General features: G+C 35.6%; 1 protein-coding gene and 1 pseudogene across 10 annotated transcripts in view; both read left to right on the forward strand.

The window, feature by feature from the left end:
- The window catches only part of CAMK2D (calcium/calmodulin dependent protein kinase II delta), a 321,958-nt gene that overhangs the window by 196,167 nt on the left and 103,029 nt on the right, over positions 1–22,762 (forward strand). The gene's annotated exons all lie outside the window — the stretch shown is intronic.
- Positions 14,206–14,760, forward strand: LOC110575538 (annotated as a pseudogene).

Consider the following 22,762-nt stretch of genomic DNA (forward strand, 5'->3'; position numbering starts at 1 on the left):
TGTGTGTGTGTGTGTGTGTGTGTGTGTGTGTGTGTGTGTGTGTGTGTTAATGACAGTTTCATCCCATCTACCAGCTTGTAACTGCTGCTAGTAAATAGTTAAGCATTCTTTTCTTTGTATGAGAGATGTCCACTTTTACCATTTTTTTTTTAAATCTTCTAAATGGTTTCAAAGGGCTTTCAGTGTAAAAATAAGATTTCAAGATCATTCAGTCTTTGTCAGCAAATGATGTATTTCCAGGCACTTTTCCCTTTACCTGCCAACATTTATAATAAAACAGTTCATTCTCTGGTTTACTAAAGCCATACTATGGAGAGGAAGAAGGGACCATCTTTTGAAGGGTACCATAGCCAAATTTTTTTTTTTTAAATAACAGATATTGAGTCTGTTGCTTTATTTTTTATTTGAGGACTGTTATTATGGTCCTGGTTTTTACCTCTCTTGAAGTAAAACAATCTTGCAGGAATCAAGGTAAACATGTCTCTCCACATAAACAAAATTGATGTGGGCTTTTGAAGTTTTTTGAGAATATTTTTTTGAGTTAATTGAATGTATTGTGCCCAAATTGGTTTTCACAACTCTCTAGTACAGTCTGTGTTCTGTTAATAACATTTATAAAACTAGCATCGCACATAGAAAAAGTGTAATATAGGTAAATAACTAGACCAACAGACAGACAGATAGCTATAGATAGATTTTATAAAAAGAAATTGGAAAGCTATCCATAAATAATAATTAAAACATTAAAAATCATGTAGCTTGTTTTTCTCACCATTTCTACTTTTGTTAATATTATTGGGGAAAATAATGATATTTAATTTGGTCTATCTTCATGTAGTTGCCAGGATTTTTTTTAACTAATATGAAGAATACAGATTAAGTTTTCTAATTATCTGTCAACTTAGATGATGAACTGTTAGCAATTTTGAACCCCCTACTTAAAAGAAAAGAACATATTTAATGAAAAAATATTTTAATGCAAATCACAGACTTCTAATTAACTTACTTTTCCTATTATTATAAGCCTTTTTAACATTGACACTATGTTTATATTCAGAGGCTAGATCTCAGAACAGTTAGAGATCTTTGTTCATTTACATTAACATACAAATGTATATTTTTCTTTTTTATTCTATAAGTATTTTAACCTGAAATCTTTTCATTTGTCTAACTGGCATTTTCTCCAAGGCAACTTTGAAATAACCTGACCTAGAAGTTTCTATAAATATGCCTTTCTTTGAAAATATGAGGGGAATGAGATAGGTCACAGAGAATAAAAACCCAATATCTATACAGTGTCACTGGGCTGTGGCCCCTTTGAAACCTAGAAGCTTGCCCAGTGAGAAGGAGGGATGCAGAACAAATAGTTATCAACCCTCTAAGGCAAATCACCTGTAGCTAAGTCAGAGGAGCCTTCTTTACATGTCCTCTGTCCTAAGACCAAATTCCCTCCCCCAATATAAGCAAAACTATGTAGGAGTCCTGTTTATAGTAGAACTTTGATTGATAATTACTTTTTGATTTCTCTTTTTCAGACATTGAAATTTTATTTTTAGCATTGGCTTAAGCTTTCAAGATAAATGTCATTTACTGTCCTATGTGTTCATATTAGGGTTTGCAGTTTCATTTTTATTGTTTGCTATATTTTTCTAGTGTCAAATATAATTCCATATAGTTGACGTAAAATAAATATTAGATATAACATAGTCTAAGATAAAAATCCATGCCTAGAAATATGGTAAAAACTAAATATGCTGTTTTTGGTACCTTATCATTGTAGGATGCAGTAAACATTGTGGCTGAGAGCATAATATATAAATTCAGATCCATATATGTGTTCCGTATCAGCTACTTTCTAGCTATGTGATTTTCTGTAATTTATCTTTGCCAGGCCTCATGTTTTTCATCTCTAAAATTGACATAATATTATTCATAAGATGTTTGAATGGATTAAATAAGACAGTCACAGAGTACCACAACAAAGCAAGTGCTTTATAAATCTTACCTTTTTCTTTAAATGTCAGCTATTATAGCAAATATCCTCAGGGTGTAAAATCACAGTTGGTATTGGCCACCTTGATGATTCCAGCTCAGTTTTTTAGCTATGGGAGTGGAAGTATGTACATCTCCCATTAAGGACACAGAAGGCAGCCAAAGACAAAGGAAGCAGGGCTAGGCTAATCTTTCAAAAGACCAAGTCTCAGGTATGTTGGCTCTTTTGAACCCTTGACGACATCTTGTCTTTAAGCAGTTGATTGGTCTTCCAAAGGGAAGAGCAAAACTAATGAGAAAGAGGTGTCTGGAAACAAGTATGCAGTGCTAGATACAAAAAAGTTGTGATGGTGGGACCTAGGAAAGATGAATTTTTATGCTAGGAAGTATGTGCTTATAATTACCAAGTTTGAGTATCCATTTATGATTTTTCCTTGTTGATGGAACTCAGGGGTGCAAGCATCTACATTTTATACTTTTACTGCATTAATCTGACAAAAAGACTGAAACCCTGAAATTTTAATAAATTTGCTTATTATAAATGTATAGCCTATTTGTGTGACCTTGGATGTACCAACTTCTTTGTACCTTAGTGTCTCTGGCTAAATAAGGCAATTGAAAGAATAAATTATATCTTAGGTAAAAAGCTCTAAAAATGTATGGTTCTCTGTATTTTTATTTGGAACAGGGTACAATATTCTTTTGAATTCTTTCCTTCACACAAATTTATTCTCTTCAGTTTATACATAGACTTTTCATTGTAAATCTCTGTTCATGCTGCATTACCTTCAAGAATAGAAACAAGACATAACAGTTGTTGACACAGCAAAAGTTCATGCTTTTCTGTCATAATAATAGGTAACATTGTTGAGCTATTTATATATGCTAATTATTTTTCTGAGTATATTATAAGCTTTTTATAAGATATTATATCATATGTAAACTGAAAACAACTATTGGTCTTGTTACTATATAAATGATGACTTTTTAAAAAAAATACATACAAATGACCAATTAGCCCATGAAAATATACTCAGCATTACTAATCATTAGGGAAAATATAAATTAAAACTATTGTAAAATACCACTTTATACCCATTAGAGTGGCTATTATAAAAAACAAGCATTGTCAAGGATATGGAGGATTTGGCACCCTTGTGTATTGCTGGTGGGGATGGAAAGTAGTGCAGCCAATTTGCAAAAAGTTCGGCAGTTCCTCAAAAAGTTAAACACAGAATTGCAATATTTAACTTTTCAGTGTATACTCAAAAGAATTGAAATCAGGGACTCAGATACTTATGTACCAAGGTTCATAGCGTTATTCACAATAGCCAAAAAGTAGAAACAGGCTGGATGCTCATCAACAGATAAACAGATGAATAAAATATATACACACAGTGGAATATTATTCAGCCTTAAAAAGAATGAAGTTTTGGTACATGCCACAACATGGATGAACCTTGAAAATATGCTAAATGAAGTAAGCCAGACACAAAAGAACGAATATTGTAGAGTTCCACTTATATGAAGTATCTAAAATAGGCAAATTTATAGAAACAGGGGCTGAGGGGGAGGAGGAAATGGGGAGTTTCTGTTTAATCAGTGCAGAGTTCTGTTTGGGGTGATAAAAATTTTTGTAAATAGATAGTGGTGATTTTGCACATTGGGTGAATTGTGTTTCATTCCACTAGATTGCACAGTTGAAAATGAGTAAAAGGATAAATTTTGTTATGTGTACTTTACCACAATAAAAAATCACTTTACCACAAAAAAATTACTAGAGATATCTAAACACACTATATGGATAATTTCTATTTATAAATCTGTGGTTTAAATATCAAGTTATTGCTAATCACTTCTACTTCTAAATTTGTAAACTTGATACCCAATACAACAATGACTAGTTATGTGGTTGCTGTATATTAATCAAAGTGGACTCACTGTATTGAAATAACAATAGTTATATCTAATGTTCATTGGGAACCTATTGTGTACTTGACACTATTTATGATCTTCGACTATATTAATTCCTTTAATGCTTACATCGACTAGGTACTATTTTTTGTTATTTTATCAATGAAGACACTGAAGCTCAGAGAGATGAAATGACTCTCCTAACCACACAGGCAGTTGCTAAGTAGTGGACTCATAGTTCTAACACAAGATGGCAAACTTCTAACCTTGTCATTTTAACCAATTTCAGATTCTATCCATATTTGTTACAATGTTCATTTTTTAGCTCTGATCTGCTTTTTATTGTTGATCGATCTTAATGCCAGTGGTTCTAATAATTAATTCATTCAACAGACATTTATATCCTGCCTTTTATTTGCATTTACTCTTCTAAGCTCTGGAAATACAGTGATGGACAAGACAAAACTTATATTGTAGTAGTTGGGGGAGGAGGAAATAGATAAAAAATAAATAAACAAGTAAACTCAGCAAGGTGATTTTAGATCATTTGTAGTGCTGTGAGGAAAACAGGATGCTATATGGTGAGTCAAGATGAGGGGCCGAAGGCTGATTTAAAGGGGATGATTAGGGAGGAGTTGCTATGAGGTGTCAGGAACAGAAGCCTAAATATTGAAAAGATCTGGAAGTAGAGATTCCACACACAATGAGCAATAGGCACAGCCTAAGAAAAAGTGACCACGGTGAGAAGCAGAAGGAAGGCCATTATGGCTGAAAACATCACAAGGACTAGGGGACAGGGATGCAGAGTAACACATAACATAGGTATGGGCCAGAGCTCAGAAGGCCTTGTAGGCCAAGAAAAGGAATTTGGATGTTATATGTGTGCTGTGGGAAACACTGGAGAGATTAAAGCCTGGAAATTAAATGATCTGATTTCATTTCACAAAGCCTTCTTTTGCTGTAGTGTGATGAAGGGATTATGGGAGGCCAGAAGGGGAGTGAGGGAAATGGATATTATGGGAGTTCAAGGGGAAAAAAAATAGTTATTTGGGGAAGGGTGAGGACAAGTGAGAAAGAGAGAAATTGAAGTGCCATCTTGAAAGGGTAAATTGGACTTTTTAAAGTGAACTCTACGTGTGTATTGCCAATGTATAAAGAATGTTAGACATTCAGAGCTTTAGGAAAAAATATGGATTTAAACTAAAGGAATCCCTGCTCCTCAATCTAGGCCAGAATTAGAGATGATTTCAGGCTCATAGGATAACGACTTTATTTTTCCCTGGGGAGAGCCTTTCCTTCATTGTTCTCTTTTCTGACTGAATCTCTCCTGTTGTTAGAACTCAAGATAATATTGAAAGAAAAATGTGGCAATGTCACAAAATAACTAATAGAGATTAAGATAGTTTATGATGAGGAAAATATGTAGAAATTCTGTTTGGTATTTCAGAACATCAAATAACACAACAAAATCTTCCAGAGGTACATGTGGGATCATTACTAGCCTCTGCTAAATTTTTATATTCTGCAAGAAGCCAAACTCTGAGTTCAGAAAATCTTTCTCTACTTTATTGTCTTTCCTCAACATCTTCCATCATTCCCAGAAGTGATTTAGATCTCATATTAGGGTGAATCTGTTACTTGGAGGCAAAGATGCAAAGATCAGTAGCATTTGTCTTGCATGCACAGATTCATATATTCTTTTACTGCATAATTTCTATGAAAGGCATTCTTCCAGGCATTTGGCAAAAAAAAATATATATATATATAGCATGAACCCTTTTTAATTTTTTATATTAGGTAAACTATAGGACCATGACCCTGTCTAATCACTAACCCCATACCCTGTTCTCTTTCACAAACGAGCACAGTGTGGCACTGGCTAAAAAACATTTCCTAATCACAGACTCATCTGCATCTAGTGACCTAGTGGCAAGATATTTGTGGTCTGATTGGGGATTGACCACATCCTGTGGTTACATGTTATTTTTTTTTGAAGACTCTTTAAATGTCTTAACTGCTTTCATTTGATGTTTCCACTGACTTATTTGTAGTAATAGCTAAGCATTTATGCTTTGAAAATTTCAGCTTATGTCTTTTTATATATTGCATGGATATTTGCTTATACCTGATGATGTTCTAATACATTGTCTATTTTCTAGGGTTTTTTTTTAAGGCTCTATACATAGGCTCTAATATACCAACACTTGGGAAATACTTGCTAAAAGAATAAATGTGCAAATGACTGGAAGGACAAGAGTTTAAAATTGCCCCTTTAAAGGACAATTTTAATAGTAAAATTTATTCAGAATTCCACTATCCTGTTTTAACTGATTTGATATTTGCACCTTCTCCTTCACAGTAATGTTTATTGAGCTACTAATTTGTCTCAGGCATTGTGATAGGCTCATGTGTTAGGTATAGAGGATACAACAAAAAATTAACAAGGCATGGTTCTTGCTATTTTTGATTTTGAAATATATTTGGGGATTTAGGTGTATAGCAGATGGTCTCAGTGTCATATGGAATTTAAATCAAGTAAGCACAGTGTGTTGTGAGTGGGTTTTAGAGAAGGCTTCCTGGAGAAGTCTAGGGCCGCTCTCTTGAAGAAAGTATAAGCTCAAGGAAAACAAAATCAAGGCTATGTAGGCATTATTAGCTGTAAATAATATTAAAATACATGAAAACATAATGCATATAGCTAAAGCCCAAGGCAGTTGGTATGGAGTAAAAAAGTGAGAGCTCTGCAAGTGAGAGCCAGGTCATGGAGGTCTGTGTATGTCTTGGTAAGGATGTGGAACTATATGCTTCAGGCCGATGAACCTTAGCTTTTTGGGAAAAGGTCACTGATGCCTGGATACTGCACTTGAAGCACTTATGTAAGATGAACCCAGTGAGAAGCCTTTACATAGGGAATGGGTAGCCATGGAAGAAGTTTTAGCAGGGCAGTCACATGGTCAGATTTGCTTTTTAGATAGATCATGCTGGTTGAAATGTGGAGGGAGATAAAACTGGAAGGAGGGTGATCAATGTATTTCTCCAGTTGAGAGATTATATGGCCATGACAGCAGTAGAATGGATGGGGAGAAAAAAGTATTGTGAATCAAGAAATATTTAAAAGACAAAATTAACAGAGCTTATTAAGTGATGGAGAAAAGTGGATAAAATTAGTCAAGAATGATTAGCCAAGTTTTTGACTTGGTTGGCTTTGTGGACAATTGTACTATTAAATGAGATTTGGGATATGGGAGGAGCAGCAGATCTTGGGAGACAATAAAGTTAATTGAATTTAAGATGCTTGTGGGACGTCAAGTTCCATATTCATTGGCATGCACATGCCAGCTTAAATCGTAAGAAGTATCATTTTCACAAGGGAATTACCTTATTCCATATCAAACACTAAGGAAGCGACTGGAAAAAGAAAGTGTCTGTAGGTGAGACAAGTAGGAGGAAATTCCGAAGAACAGAGTATTGTGGAAACAAGGGATTATATGGAACTAATAGTCGTCAATGTCAAAAGTAGTAGAGGACCCAATATCAGGTGAATAGTGGCTTAAATGATATTTGAGAATGTTGATGAGTGTTCTGGTGATCAGTCCCTCTCTCTTGGCTGGATGAGAACATCAATGAGATTAGGAAGGAGCCTAGAGAAAATGGAGGAGTCAAGGGGCTTAGATTCTTTTTGAGGGAAAAAAATCACATTTTGTGGTCACAAATTCTAAATTATGTATTTATTTTTTCAAACTTTAAATTCATATCAGCTACTCCTACCCATGGCCATACCTTTGACCTTGTCATCACCCAGAACTGCTTCAAGGAACTAAAGGAATAGATGTGAGAAGGGCTGACCAAATGGACTGTGAAGGCAATGAAAATAATAGCAGGATATGTGGGGGGAGAGGGCTAGAAGTGACCATATATAATGGTAAGGGTAACAGAGATGAGGGGGTGATAGATAGTAATATGGCAGATGGCATAAACTTTGAAGGAGAAGGGTGTTTTATGGGTAAATGAGTGAGAATTCATGCATACTTATATTTGTGCAATGGTAAGCATGTATTGAATTATTTTGTGTTCCAGTATTTTCCCTTATATTGTAAACACATTTTTCATATTCATATATCATCCTCGTTATTATAATTTTAGTTTTAGCGTAACATCTCATTGTATTTTTGCATCATAATTATTAACCCATTATTTAAAGATGGTCATTTAGGTTATTTTCTATACTTTTGCTATTAGGGATAATGCTTCATTAAATAGATCCCATTATATAGCTTTGAATTTCTTAATTTAATTCAGATGCTTCCTAAGTTCAGTGATTTTGCAGCTTTCAATCATAAGATGCAAATTTCCTAAAGGGGAATTTTTAAATCACCTAAAATTCCTTTTGTAAGTCTAATAGTCCCATTTTAATCCAACAAATGATACTCTAAGCATAGTATACTTTAAGTCAAAGAATCAAGGATGATGGCGAGAGTAAAGGGCACAGAGAAAAAGTCACGTCAGAGTAAGGAATTGGAATGTTTCACGTTCAAAGAATCAGGGGCAGATGTTTTTCTTTCTTTTTTCAAATTTTTTAAATTTAAATTCAGTTTAATAAATATATATGGATATTATTTGTTTCAGAGGTAGAATTCAGTGATTTATCAGTTGCATATAACACCCAGTGCTCATTACTTCAAGTGCCCTCCTTAATGCCCATCACCCAGTTACCCCATCTCCCACCCACCTCCCCTCCAGCAGCCCTCAGTTTGTTTCCTATAGTTAAGATTCTCTTATGGTTTGCCTCCCTCTCTGTTTTCATCGTATTTTATTTTTCCTTCCCTTCCTCTATGTTCATCTGTTTTGTTTCTTAAATTTCACATATGAATGAAATCATATAGTATTTGTTTTTCTGTAATTAATTTACTTAGCATAATACCTTCTAGTTCCACCCACGTCATTGTAAGTGGCAAGATTTCATTCTTTTTGATGGCTGAGTAATATTCCACTGTACATATATATACCACCTCTTCTTTATGCATTTATCTGTTGATGGACATCTGGGCTCTTTCCATATTTTGGCTATTGTGGACATTGTTGCTATAAATATTGGGGTACATGTGCCCCTTCAAATCACTATATTTGTATCCTTTGGATAAATACCTACTAGTGCAATTGCTGGTCATAGGGTAGCTCTATTTTTAAGTTTTTGAGGAACCTCCATACTGTTTTCCAGAGTGGCTCTTTGCCAATTTGCATTCCCACCAACAGTTTTAGAGGCTAGGGCTGATGTTTTCCTCTTAAGAGGGTGAGAATTCATTTATGTGTGAAAACCTTCCTATTTTATATTAATCTATTCCAATTTGGTTACCAGGTGGTAAAGTAGCTTCAATATAAAGCATTAATATAGGAAACATTTTATAAATGGAAAGTAGATATGTAATAGATACAAGTGCTAGTTTAAAAGAAACTTAGTTATCTGCATGGGGAGTCTCTATTTCATGGATTCACTAAGGAATTTTTGAATTCTAGGCTAGCTTCCTTTTATACTACCACAACCTGTAATATTTTTCACTAAATTCTTTTCCTCCCTTTTTCCCCTAGGACTGCTTAATGTGAAAATTTGTTTAAGCAAAATCAAATCTTGATACTGAATATATTTGGGGGTATATGATACTATGCTGAATTTGCTTATTATGATCTTTATGTAGTAAAGAGTTGAGTATAGGTATACTCCAGACTTGAATAATGTAGTTAAATAGACAACCTCTGAGTGGTCATCTAAAACAGAATTTTGCTACCACCTCTTTTTCCATTGTTTTCAACAAGTACCTCCTAGAGAATCACCTTTCCTTCTCTTTTCTCCAACACTAAAGATATGCAGAATAGCACCATCCATCAGTCTATCCATCGAGCAACCATCTTAGAGTTGGAAATGCAACAAGACATTGAGACATCCTAGGGTTTCCTTTTTAGGGTCTCAAAATGGTTTAGAATGTCTGCAACACCCTCTTTTCTCCGGGGCTGAAGGCAGGGAGAGGGGAAGAATACACAAGAAAAACCAGAATGAGGCTTCTTTGAGAGACGAAGTGAGGAAATCTCTCAGTGAAAGAAAACCCACACATTATACTTTAGACCCCAGATCCAGAGTATCTGAGGATGCATTACATTTTGACATCGTGCTAACATCATGTGTTATATGAACTTAACATTTACATTCCAGGGATGAATTGCTCTCAATAATGATTCCTATGAATATTATGTGTAAGAATATTTTATTTTCAAATCCACATTCTAAAGATATTATCGCTGAATAGTGATAAAACTACTACTAACTGTGAATTAAGAGTTTGTAGCTCTGTAGGAATGAATTAAATTAGGTCTTATATTCCTGAGAACCCAATTGTCTATCGAAAAAAATTTCCATTGAACCAAATGACCAAGCTTCAGTAAATTAAGCACCTAACACAGTGGATTGCACATAAACAGCAAATAAATATTTTTTGATTCAGTAAACAATTATTAAATTCAAGTACATTTTATCTTCCTGAGCTGTTGTGATAAAAAAAAAATGGAGGCAATCTAAGATTTTTGTAGGTAACAATTAAGTATAAATTTGTTATTCCTTCTTTTGCATGTTAGCCTGAATAAGAAACATAGGTACATAGGTGAGGAATTTAGATTATTTGATAAGCTATCTCACATCCCTTTTGGAAGGTGGCATAAATAACACACAAATACATGAATAAATGAATAATTTTTTAAATTGATAGTAATTTGAATGATCTAGGCCTAGGTGTGTCTTTCTATTCTAGATAGGCAGTATGCTTAGAAAGTGAGTATAAGTAAAATTTCAAATAAGTACTTAACACAGTAATTTGCATGTAGCTTGCTGATGTAAGGTTCCTAGGTATTTCTTAAGGGAACTCTGGCAGAATGAGGCAAAGAAGGTTTTATTACCTTTTATTTAAAATATAGCTTCCTTTCCTTAGAAAAATATTCTATAAGAAATATGGCTGCTCATTAAGAGGTACAAACTTCCAGTTATAAAATAAATAATGTCATATATCCACATATATCATGTGGATATAATGTACAGGACAGGGAATATAGTTAATAATATTGTAATAACTTTGTATGGTGACAGATGGTAACAAGACTTACCGTGGGGATCATTTTGTAATGTATAAAAATATTGAGTCACTATGACATACATCTGAAACTAATTAGGATATTGTATGTTAATTATAATACTTCAATTAAAAAAAGAAATATGGCTCTTTAGACCAGCCAGTTAATCTGAATTACTGCAGCTTTACTATGATGCTTATTTTTTTATTTTGAAATTCATTGAACATTTTATAGCCAATAAAAAGTAAGATTAAATTACCAGAGTAAATGGCGCTACATTTTTTCACACCTACTAAGTAAGTGGTTATGTTTGCAAGTGTATGTATATGCATGTGCAATAAACTATTCATTAATATTCCAGAGACCCAACTAAAAGTGCAAGCAAAACATAAGAAATCTGTTGTCCAATAACAAGTATAGTACATTAGCAGTAGGATACTCAAGCTGAAACATGGAGAAAAACTTGTGAGCATAAATGCTAAACCTAGAAACAAGTACTAAATTACTTACTTACTATCGACTAAATCAAAAGGTTGGGAATAAAGCCAGGAATAATTCTTGGTAGTTTTTTAACAAAATTACTATCCCAGGCATCCCTTCAAGAAGCATTGTTTCTATAACCCTGTGTAAAAATTAATCCAGCATTATCTTTTTGAAAAACCACTAGTTTTTTGGTTGTTTTGTTTTTTAGGCTTTTTAAAATTCTCATTAGATGATTCTTTATTCAGATATTTGGGGGAATGTTATGATACCATAAATTAATTTACTATTAGTTTCCAGTGTGAAAGCATAATCACATAATCACATACCAAAAAGAATGTTGGTATAAAGTGGAACACTGATAGCATTTGGGAGAATGTAGCTTCTGGAAGTCCCAATAGTGGTAGGGTGTACCATGACTATTTATTTTGAAGAATGGAAGGAAACAATATTGGGACCAAATAAGAAGAGATTGAGATTCCTACTTCAATGCTTTTGTTCCGTTGCTCTCTCCTTTCTCCACTTAGACCCCCATGGCTGCTTGGGCATTCCTTTCCCATGTTTCTTTCTGGCTAACTTCCTCACTGATGTCAGTTCCTCTTCAAACAACACCTCACCTGTGAAGTTTTCTCTGACCCCCAGAAAGAATTTATAATTCTTTCCTCTCTTTTCTTTTATTCTTTGCAAATTTATTATTTCCTCCTCTCTTCTTGACAGTCCTTTGTACAGTGTAACTTCCTGAATCCAGATAACAGTGGTCTGGAGCCCTCTGTGAAGCCTAGAAAATGGGACGTGTAGGAGGAGTTCATTGTACTAGAAAATGGGACATGTAGGAGGAGTTCATCGTAAACTGCAATAAGTGACAAGATATGAAAGGACTCCTGGCCTTACCGGCGTTGGGCATCAGTTGATAAAATGCTCCCTGTGTATGGTACTTACTGCTTAGTCATCAGTGAGCTCTTACAGAGGCCACATATGTTGTTGTATTTGTGCTAATTTTCTTCCTTTTATCATACCAAAAAAATGAGTGTTGGGTGAAACTCTTTTACCTACAGGTGCACATACTTCCTCTGTAAATGAGAAGATCCCTTGATTGTTAGGATTTGCCACGTCTTAAGGATTCTTGTTTATGATCATACCGATACTTTTGTTAAAGCGTATTTCGCAGAAATTTAATTTTGATTTAGGTTTCTGCTTTTTCCATAAGACCAAATGATAGATTTTATATCCTTATATTCATATATATACATATATATACACATATACATATATAGCCATTCTTATTTATATCCTCATATCTGTTAGTATGGACAAACCTCATATATACTAGAGACGCAGTTCAGTGTTTGTGGAATGAGAATATAAATGACACTGATGTATAGGTGACAAGCTTAAGTCTCCATGACATTGTATTATCAGAATGAAAACCTTGAGAACAAATGTGTCTCTAACTGGAGAACTTAGTAAGGGAACTTCTGTTATCCCCCAGTTCTCAAAGCGATAAGCACCATGTAATAGCTTGCAGCCACAGGTAGCTTGAGCCCTTCCTTTGTAAACATCTAGACACTCACTGTGATCAGCAATAACAGTAGGTCCTCTGCAGCAGAGAATCTGTTGCACTCCTGGGTATTCAAGACTGATAAATGCTAGCATCTCCTCTTGTCTGTCATCTTGAAAAACTCTAATGTTCCAGAATCTGGAAAACCTGATGTCTAATGGGGATGTATTGTCAAATTACTGGCTTGACTCATCTGTCACCTCTATTCCAGGATTCTTTCTGGAGTACTGTTTGTCAGAAATATGTTAAAGTCTCAGCTTTGGGTATAAATTCACTCATCCTTTGCACTGGCTTTGCTTCTTTTATAACATGATCTAAACATTTTGTGGCTAAATATAGGCTCATTCCTCTGATGACTAAAGCCAACTTTTAGATGAATTACTGAGACACAAAAACTGTTTCGGTCCATTTAATTTGTGAAATAAATTTTAGCTGCAGTGTTGTTTTTTTTTTCAGTCAGAGACAGTTGCCTTGACACTAACAGTGAAAACTTATATTCACAGGAAGATTCAGCATAGCCTCAGCAGGACTCCTAGGCTGTTTAGCAATCAGTAAAAATATTAATGATGTGTAGTTTATAAGGTGATGATGCTCACTTAGTAACATTCATCAGAGGGCTAATGGCAGATTTTTAAAAAAGTAATTATAATTTTTCTCTAAGGATTATATAGGCATAAAATACGAGCAGAAATTGTGGTAATACAAAAATACAAATCTTTAAGATGGCAATGATTTTAATACGCAGATAAATTAAAAATAATCATGTCTATATTGTATTGCTTGAATCGTAAGTCTAGTGAATGACAAGAGATAATACAGGTATCAAGATTTTAGTTTGTCTTTTATGTAGCAGTACTTCTGATCGATTTACTGAATTCCAGTTGTGCAGTTCATAAATCATTTCTCTGTAGTACTCAAATTATTTCTAATTAGGTGAAATTTTCTCTTTTTAAAACATATTTTGTAAATAATCTCTTGTATTTCTTTAGTATTCTGCAATATATGTAAATCTTTAAATGGTTATTATTTTTCTTTCTGTTTGAGGGTTTTTATTTTTTTTTATGCACATTAAAGCATAGGGTATTGGGTGTCTTGTTAAGATGTTTGGTGTAGCTCTTCCCCTAAGCGGCCTGAGTTGACCTCTGAAAATGGTTCGCTATTCACTTGACCCAGAAAACCCTACGAAATCATGTAAATCAAGAGGTTCAAATCTTTGTGTTCACTTTAAGAACACACGTGAAACTGCCCAGGCCATCAAGGGTATGCATATCCTAAAAGCCACCAAGTATCTGAAGGATGTCACTTTGCAGAAGCAGTGTGTGCCATTCTGTCGCTACAGCGGTGGAGTTGGTAGGTGTGCCCAGGCCAAACAGTGGGGCTGGACACAGGGTCGGTGGCCCAAGAAGAGTGCTGAATTTTTACTGCACATGCTTAAAAATGCCGAGAGTAATGCTGAACTTAAGGGTTTAGATGTTGATTCTCTGGTCATTGAGCACATCCGGGTGAACAAAGTCCCCAAGATGCAGCGTAGAACGTACAGGGCTCATGGTTGGATTAACCCATACATGAGTTCTCCTTGCCACACCTAGATGATCCTTACTGAAAAAGAGCTGGTTGTTCCTAAACCAGAAGAGGAGGTTGCACAGAAGAAAAAGATATCTCAGAAGAGACTGAAGAAACAAAAACCTGTGGCCCGGGAGTAAATTCTGCAGAATAAATGCAAATAAAAAGGAAAAAAAAAGATGTTTGGTGTATGTTAGAAATTTTCCCTTCATTACTTAAAATAAGTATGTTGTTTTGCAAGTGAGATTTTTATAAATATATATATATATATATAACAAATGCTGTATACATATATATTATATAAAATGATAGCAACTGGCTATAAACATATAAAAAAAAACTTCTTTTAAAAATGTGACTAGGATATGCAATTAACTTAGACAGATGAAGCAGAATGGAATTTTTCTGTATATGGTTTATTTACCTTGCAAATCACCTGAGTGTATTGAACATACAGTATTTCTCCTTTGGTCTCACTTCTTTAACTGAAGATTATTCTTGCCCAACTGTGGGTCCAGGCTATAACTCTCTTTCAACTAGATATCCCTCACTTCTAAAAGAGTGTCTTGCATATTTGGGTATGAGCCCAGCTTCAATTATAGGGACTGGAAATCTAAGGAACAGAGCTGATGCTTGGCAGGTGGGCCTAATGTCTCAACAGAGCATTCACCATTGTCTACCTGGATGGATTATCAGCTTTTTATATATACAGTTTTTCTGTTTTATATATACACAGGCACTGTAATATCAGTTGTCATGTCTTATTCTAAAGAGTTGAGTGTATTAGTATATCAATTCATCCATCCTCATAACGTAAGTGTATGTGACAAGCAGGATTTTGGTGAGCTAAGGACTAGTGTAAAACTATGTGCAAGTTATCAACTGCCAAAAAGGTAAGCTGCCCCTTAGTAGACCAGCCTCAAGTTAGAAGAGAGAAGTAGCATGATAAGACATGAGAGAGGCAAGCAATTCTGGTCTCTAAAACATAGCTTACACAGCCCTAAATTTAATTTTAAAATTTCCGTAAGGACTTATAAAGGATTCTATAAATGTCTCACACCTCACAGACACCACAGAAAGATCATTTACTTTCAAATTTGATACTTCCAGAATGCGAACACCTTGGGTGCCTTGATAAGTGTGTATTTCAAAGAGGTTCTGGGGTTATAGTAGTCACATCTTGGTGAGTAGGGGATAGCCTGAACTGAATGGGACTTTGTCAAAGATCAGTAGAGCCACACAGTATACCTGTTAGATATTTCTGTGCCATTGGAGAAAGCTCCTGGTATGGACACTTTGCTTAAGGAATGGAATAAGGCTGGATTACAGCCCTCCCTTGCCCCCTTGGTTTGTGCCTTTGTGTAAAACACAAATTGCACAACCTTATCTGGTGAGTGTGAATTGTGAGAAATGCTGTCTTTTCTTTTTGCAATTTATGAATAGGCAAAATATAGCAAAGAAAAATTTTGGCCTGACCTGACCTCATACAGTTGGCTAATACCAAACCAGAATATTGAGACCACTTCTTTCTCTATTTGACCATGCTGCCTAACAGTGAAAGAAATTACCAATTTTCATAACCGGCTGATGTAGAACTATTTATTAGCTTTCAAGATTATGATATAGATAATTTTCTAAAGCCCTCTGGAACCCACAAAGAGGAATAGGAAATAGCACCACGTAGTCTTCATTAAATTATACTCTTTATTTTTTCATTGTCATCATCATCATCAGACATTTTGGTCTGATTTATTTTTTATTGTGGTAAAATACACATAGCATAAAGTTTGTTATCTTAACCATTTTTATGTACAGTTAAGTGTCATTAAGTACATTTACATTGTTGTGCAACCATCATCACTATCCATCTACAAAGCTTTTCATTTTGCAAAACTGATACTCTACACCTATTAAACAATAACTCCACATTCCTCTCTCCCCTGAGTTCCTGGCAACTATCATTCTACTTTCTGTCTCTAAATTTTGACCACTCTCAGTACCTCATGAAATCATACAGTATTTGTCTTTTTGTGACTGGCTTACTTCACTCAGCATAGTGTCCTCAAGTTTCATCCATATGACAGGATTTCCTTCCTTTTTAAGGCTGAACGATATTTCATTATCTATAGGTATCACACTGTGCTTATCTGTTCATCTGTCAATGAACACTTGGGTTGCTTCCATGTTTTAACTGTTGTGAATAATGCTGTTGTGAACTTGGGGTACAAATATCTCTTCAACAACCTGCTTTCAGTTCTTTTGGGTATATACCTAGATATAGAATTGGTGGGTTATATGATAACCCTAGTTTTAATTTCTTGAGGAATTGTACTGTTTTCCACAGCAGCTGTACCATTTTATATTCCCACCAATAGTGCACAAAGGTTCCAATCTCTATATATTCACCAACTCTTTTTCTTTCTTTCTTTCTTTCTTTCTTTCTTTCTTTCTTTCTTTCTTTCTTTCTTTCTTTCTTTCTTTCTTTCTTTCTTTCTTTCTTTCTTTCTTTCTTTCTTTCTTTCTCTCTCTCTCTCTCTCTCTCTCTCTCTCTCTCTCCCTCCCTCCCTCCCTCCCTCCCTCCCTCCCTCCTTCCTTCCTTCCTGTCATTCTAATGGGTGAGTGGGTATCTCATTGTGGTTTTAATTTGCATCAAACATTTCTTAAAATGTATAGCTTTACAATTTATTCTTTTCCTTCAGGAAGCATTCATTTTGTTAAGCACATCTTTGTGATACATTGCCTGAGTGTTTAATCAAACAACCCTAGACTAAGGCATCTTGTTAAACCACACACACACGCACACACAAAGATTATATAATAAGGCTAATGGCTAATTTTCTCATTTGAGGTTGGTGATATTAACAGAACAAAAATAACCCATTCATTTCTGCTTTTGCTTTATTCTGTGTGCCCTTAATTGTAGTTAGCAGTGTTCTTTTCATTCATGCTTTCTCTTGGTCATAGAATAGGAAAAACAGTTTTAAGAATATGAACTTTTGATAGTGGTTCATATTTTTCACATGCATTTGTGAAAGATAGATGGAATGAGAAAAGAATTGTAATGTAGAGTTGGCATGAGTTTTAGGATTGAGGGAGGATACAGAAGGTATCAAGTAAAGTAGAGTAAGGTGAGAGAAAGTGAAATCCAGAATGATGTTAAAAGGGTAGTTTCAGCAATTAGAGATTAGGCAGAAAAACGGGAGTCAAGAAAGTGCTCCTTTGAAGGATTTTGAACCCTGCCATCCTACTCCTCTTCCCCACTCTGCTTAATGAACATAGGTTGTACAGATCCCGTGAATATACTATCCTGCTTCTAATATCCCAAATTGTGCCTCCTCCAGTATGTTGTCTCTCTCCTCCTGGCCAGAATCAGTTTTGAATGGAACAGTTCCAATGGCCTCAGTTTTATCATCTCAATTGTGATTCTTTGTATGACTCAGCAAATCTATTTACATCAGGATCAATAAGAAACTCTTTGGACCTTCTATTAAAGCAAACTCCCAGCCTTTTTAAATTTCCATAATCCAATTCGGAATTCATTCAGAATTTCTGAACAACTTCAGATAATCCACTGCTTCAGAGGTGTCATCAAATATTTGGTATTCAGCTAGAAAATAATTTACATAAGAAATTGATCTTAGGGGCGCCTGGGTGGCTCGGTCGGTTAAGCGCCTGCCTTCAGCTCGGGTCATGATCCTGGGGTCCTGGGATCAAGCCCCACGTTGGGCTCCCTGCTCAGTGGGGAGTCTGCTTCTCCCTCACTCCCTGCCCCTGCCCCTGCTCTCTCTCCTTCTCTCTCTTGTGCTTGTGCTCTCTCTCTCTAATAAGTAAAATCTTTAAAAAAAAAAAAAAAGAAATTGATCTTAGCTAAATAAGATACTAACAATGGTATTAAGAATGAAACGAGGGTTGTGCTTTGAATCCCTCCACCCCCAGTTTGCATCAGCTGCCCCCTTACCTACCACTGTAGCTTTTTTTTTTTTAAGATTTTATTTATTTATTAGAGAGAGCATGAGCAGAGAGGAGGGGCAAAGAGAGAGGGAGAACCAGACTCCCCACTGAGCAGGGAGCCCAATGTGGGGCTTGATCCCAGGACCCTGGGATCATAACCTGTGCCGAAGGCAGATGCTTAACTGACTGACTGAGCCATGCAGGTGCCCTACCATTGTAGTTTTAATGGGACTGGCGGGTACATCTGATTCTGCTCATGTCATGGTTATACCACTTGACTCATCTTGAAACACTGATCATTGACCAGGAAGTTTGCAAGTATCCAAACATATGAGAGAGGCATGATGTCAAATGAAGTTGGACATATAGATGTTCTTTGTATTTATAGTAACAAGAGACATAGTTCAGTTCTTTAAAAAATGAAATATAGCTAGCTGTCTTCCCAAATGTTAAAATACCATGCTTTTATTCCCTTCTCAATCTCTAATCCAAACATGTGCCTTATAATGAATTCAGTAAATAATTCTGCATTTGTTTCCTGACGTGATTAGTTCATAGACAAACTCTGTCTTGTGGGAAAGATACTACAAGATCCAGAGCTGAGATAAATGATTTCTAGGGGAAAACTGCTTGAAAAATCCTTACCTTCTTATCAAAATATAATGGTAAGTGATATGATATCAGGAATTAACCAACATTATGACATTGATATATGATCATCTCACACATCTACCTCTCTGTGAAACATAAAACTCTGGAATCATTCACTTAAAAGCATTTAATGAGCTTGTCAAAGACACTATGACTCAGCTCTGGTTATTTTATAGTGAAAACACAGGAACACATTCTACCCTCCCAGAGCTACCATACTAGTAGAGAGACAAACATTAAACAAATGAGTACATAAACAAACACGTAATTATAATGCTGACAAGTGTTATGAAGAATAACATAGGGTCCTAGGGGGGTAAGATAATGTAGATGAGTGGAGGTCTAAAGATATAAAATTAAAGCCAAATTTTAAGGATAAGAGGGATTTACTCACCAGGTAATAGTGGTAGGTTGAGAATGTCCTGGAAGAAAGACAAGCGTGTGAAAAGGCCCAGGGATGGGAAGGATTTTGGTGTACTTGAGGAACTGGAGGAAGGCCATTTGTGGTTGGAGCAGGATGGAGAAAGAGTGTCAAGGAGGGTCAGAAGACAGGCAGAGTACAAATTAGGCAGGGACTTGAAGGTCATGTCCAGGAGCAATGGACAGCTATTTAAAGGGCTTCCTGTAGGCATGGGACAAAATATGAAGCACATTTAAAGCTTCTATCTGGAGAACTGATGGCAGAGGGGCAAGAGAGGAAGCTGGGCCAATCAAAGAAGCTTTTGCAGAAGTGCGGGTGACAGATAGTGACTCCTTGGGCTGGTAACATTGTAGTGGAGATAGAAGTCTTAATTCAAGATCTGTTTTGGAGATAAAATCAGCAGGAGTTGGTTAGAGATTGGCAGATAAATAATACAAAAGGTAGGAAAGCTTCTTCACCTGCAGATTCTAACTTACAGGTTAAACCATAGAACTGTGGGCAGATGCTTATGGTTTCATTCACCCATTTAATTATTTAATCATTTATTCACTCAGCAAATTTATTAAGCTCCTTCTGTATATCAGGCACTCTGTAAGGATACTGAAGATACTGTCTTCCATTATTGATGTCTGCCTAAAGGACCCTTGAACCAATGGTTAGCTTGATTGACTATGTATGTTAAAACATGGTGCCAAGAAGACCTAAGTTCTCGATTATATCTCTGTAGATTTTGTTCCCTTAGCTCAGACATCAAGGATGTCTAGGGGGCCCTGAGGGGAGTGACTGTAAATGGTATAAATTGGCACACAGGTTGCCACACTGACAAGGTAGCGCCATTGGCACCTAGCGTGGGGCCTGGTGCTAACAATCTTGTCATACAAGGGGCCATCCCACATGGCCAAAAAAGGCAGTAACCCTCCTGTTGATGAACCTGGTCAGCTTTACTTTGACCAGTGACTATTCTCCAGCCCTGGCCAGCAGTCTGACTTTAAAAAAGAGATACAGGGGTGCCTGGGTGGCTCAATCAGTTAAGCATCAGCCTTCAACTCGGGTCATGATCCCTTTCCCTCTGCCTGCCGCTCTGTGTGCTTGTGCTCTCTCTCTCTGTCAAAAAATAAATCTTTTTTTAAAAAAGGGATATAAATGGAATGCCTTTACGTCAGTATTCTTTCCAGTCTTTCAACATGACCCTTTGGGCTCTCCAGAGACTCTTGACTTGCTCCTCTGCTCTCCAGATTGTGTCCAGGGGGGCAGCTATTAGGGCAGCACAGATGAGAACAAACCCTTTTTCCTTCTTGTGCTATGTGTTTTTGGGAAAAGTCTTTAATTTTCATTACTTCTGTTTTCTCCTCTATAAAATGGAAATAGCACTAGTATCTACCTCATGGGGTTACTGTCTTGTAACCTATAGAAACTTGGAACAACACTTGGCCTTGGCACGTAGTGAGCACCCAATGGATATTTGCTGTTATTGTTCAACAATATAGAAGGCAGTGTGCTGGGCACCATGAAGGTAATAGAAAAACGAACACATCACCATCATAGCTTCTGTCTTGGAGGAGACATGCGTGTCACCCAAATGCAAGGCAGCATATGATATGTTTTTTGACAAAAATTTGACTGTAGTGATTCTTGCTAACATGACTCCAGCTAATGTTGGAAGCCCTAATGTTCTAGAGATTCTGCTCAGAGCCTTGGATTACAGGTCTGGTGGCTTCTACTCATTAGGTTTATTCTTCAGCTTTATACTTAGTATTTGGGAGGAATTACTTCTTTTTCCAGGGGACATTCCTGGCCCTGCTTTGGTGAGATTACCTCCTACTGTGAGTTAGCTACACCCTCCAACTTGGCTGCATCCTGAGATTCCTGGGTTTCGCCCCACCACCTCGGAGCAGTGGTTCTAATCACTGTGTCATTGCTGGTTCTTGTATTAATGTGGTACTATTTGATCTTCTAAAGCCCAGTTTTGGACTCTGTTGTCTGCTTAGCCTCATACTCAAGGCTGTAATCCTCCTGAAATTTTATAAATGTTTCATTCAATATGAAACCACTTTCAACCACTTCTGATATAAATCATATATAGACTAGGAAGAAAAGAACAATTCATTCGGTGGGATAACACAGAATGAATCAACATCCCTATAAATAACAATAATAGCAACAAAAGTATTTATCTTTTTGATATGTGAAGTCTCAACTTTTCATGATTCTAGGATGATCTTATTTTTTCCCTGGAAGCCCTAATGTTCTAGAGATTCATAAATGGTAATTAATGCTTCAGATATATAATTGATATGCCTTATATCATAGCAGAACTCCAACATTAATTTATTCACAAAATCTCTACTTAGTTAATTAACAGTTTATTCATGAGACTGATTTAATTTGACTTTGTATGAAATTTTACATAGCATGCTAAAATTTTTTTAAAAATCTGTAATAACTACTGCTTAATTTTATGCTCCATTAAACAATAATGTCAGTATAGAAATGTGTTAAAGTTAGAAAATTCAATAGCTTATCCTCAAGGCAGCATGTTCTATTAGAACTCCATTTTTTCCTTCCCAGACATTTATTATACATATAACAGAAATGATAAAATGGTTTCATTTGCACGAGGATATTTTTAAATAATGGGAAGAATGAATGTTAGAAAATGAGAAAGAGTGCTGTCAGAGATGCTTAACATAAAACTCTGTACACCTTAAATTTCTTTAACAGCTAGAATAGTTCATTGAAAATTACAATAATGCTAGGCCCCAAGAGTTTTTAATATTCGCCTTTAAATACAAACACCTAGAAATAAAACCTATTGCCATAGAGAGCCAAATTTTTATGTTTTCTTTTTCCTTTTTAAGTGCACGTGAAGTCCAGACTTAGAGTAAATGGACAGCATGATCTTCTGACTTGGTTAATTCATGTAATCATTACTTCAGTACTCCTTAATTGAGCAAATATTATAGGTTAGATGCTATGGTAGCAAAGATCAATAAGTTGTGATTCCAGTGATTTAAGACATGACAGTTCTCTTGGAATATACAGTATACTTAAGGAACTACTATAAGCAGCAATTTCGTTAATGGCAATAAGCTTTTTTTTTTTTTTGGCAATAAGCTTTT

Source organism: Neomonachus schauinslandi, chromosome 2 (genome assembly GCF_002201575.2).
Source record: "Neomonachus schauinslandi chromosome 2, ASM220157v2, whole genome shotgun sequence".
NCBI lineage: Eukaryota > Metazoa > Chordata > Mammalia > Carnivora > Phocidae > Neomonachus > Neomonachus schauinslandi.